Below are 1,781 nucleotides of genomic sequence, written 5' to 3'. Positions count from 1 at the left end.
ACTTCCGGGTTACGCCAGCAGTGACGCAACCCGGAAGGGAATGCCCGATTGCGCAATCAGGCAGTTTGAAATGTAACAGCTTTCCGGCTTTCATGCCGGGAGCTGTTACATCAGATCAGACAGCAGAAAGCTGACGATGCCCGCTTCTGCTGTCAGTGGGGAGTCCAGGCTGTCAAACAACAGCCTGATCGCCCGTGCAGCAGCAGGGTTGTGTCCCTGACGCTGCACGAAGGGCTGGACATACCGGTACGTCCATAGGGGTTTCTTAATGGGCATTTTTTGGACGTCCCGGTACGTCCATAGGGGATTGAAGTGATTAACCCCTTAAGGACCGGGCTCATTTTTCGTTTTGTACCCTGTGGGACCGAGGCTGTTTTGACACTTTTGTGGTGCTTGTGTTCAGCTGTAATTTTCTCCTCACTCATTTAGTGTACCCACATAAGTTATATATTGTTTTTTTCAGGACAAGATGGGCTTTCTTCAGATACCATTATTTTGATCGTATCATCTTATTTACTAAAAAAAAAAATAAAAAAAACATGGTGAAAAATTGAAAAAAAACAAATTTTTTGACTTTTATTTGAAAAATCTTTTACTCACCTAAAAAAGCAAGTAAAAAAACTAGCTAAATAGATTCTACTACTTGTCCTGAGTTTAGAAATACCCAATGTTTTTATGTTTTTTTGCTGTTTTTTGTAAGTTATAGGGCAATAAGTACAAGCAGCGTTTTATGATTTCCAAATCTTTTTTAACAAATCTGGTCAGTCTGCCTCCATCTCCTCTTTGGAACATCTTTGAAGCCGGTTAACTCAATTTAACCCATTCAAACCATATATTTTTGAAAACTAGACACCCCAGGGTATTCCAAATGCTGTTATTTTAACCCTTTCCATGCACCAATTATACAACTACACTTTGCCAAACTTTGTAATAGTATTTTCTTTTATTTTTTTTTCCACACAAATTGTACTTTAGTTATAGATATACAGGTTCTGGTATATGTCACTGTCAAACAACACCCCAATGTGTGTTCAGGAACATCTCCTGAGTACAGCGATACCCCACATGCATGGGCTTGTCAGATTGTTTGGCTGGTAAAAGGCTACTTTTGGGGCATGCGTAATTCAGGTAGTCATTTGGTCATTCTGCCTCCATCTCTTCTTCGGAATATCTTTGAAGCCGGTTAACTCAATTTAACCCATTCAAACCATATATTTTTGAAAACTAGACACCCCAGGGTATTCCAAATGCTGTTATTTTAACCCTTTCCATGCACCAATTATACAACTACACTTTGTCAAACTTTGTAATAGTAATTTTTTTTTTTTTTTCACACAAATTGTACTTTAGTTATAGATATACAGGTTCTGGTATATGTCACTGTCAAACAACACCCCAATGTGTGTTCAGGAACATCTCCTGAGTGCAGTGATACCCGACATGCATGGGTTTGTCGGGTTGTTTGAGATTTAAAATGCCACATTTGGGAAGTGCGCTTTTTTTGTCCATTTTGGAAAGTCTGTACCTCTGCCCTATCTTTGAGCTCAGCCACTCCAATTTACCCCATCAGCCATTTTTTTTTATTTGTATTCAACCTGCAAGTGGAGCCAGAGTTCTCTAGACCATCTAGCGAACTTTTAAAACTTGTTTGTTTCTTTTACAGGGCGGCCGCCATCTTGCTTGATGGCGAAGATCACCGGCAGCTGCGGCTGTGACCGCTCTCCGGAGCGGTCACAGCCCACCCAGAGGTAAGTGTTTGGTGTCGCTGGATGCCTCCTGAT

At 40.9% G+C, this 1,781-nt stretch overlaps 1 long non-coding RNA gene across 1 annotated transcript; it reads left to right on the top strand.

Annotated features, from left to right (window-relative positions):
• The first annotated feature begins 887 nt into the window (after window positions 1–887).
• On the top strand, window positions 888–1,396 carry LOC128483357 (uncharacterized). The gene is made up of 2 exons (XR_008351063.1): window positions 888–927; window positions 1,314–1,396. It is a non-coding gene; the product is annotated as an uncharacterized LOC128483357 (long non-coding RNA).
• The last annotated feature ends 385 nt before the right edge of the window (window positions 1,397–1,781 follow it).

This window comes from Spea bombifrons, chromosome 3, assembly GCF_027358695.1.
Source record: "Spea bombifrons isolate aSpeBom1 chromosome 3, aSpeBom1.2.pri, whole genome shotgun sequence".
Classification (NCBI taxonomy): Eukaryota; Metazoa; Chordata; class Amphibia; order Anura; family Pelobatidae; genus Spea; species Spea bombifrons.
Note: the sequence above shows the minus strand (reverse complement) of the source record. Positions and strands in the feature narration are given on the sequence as shown.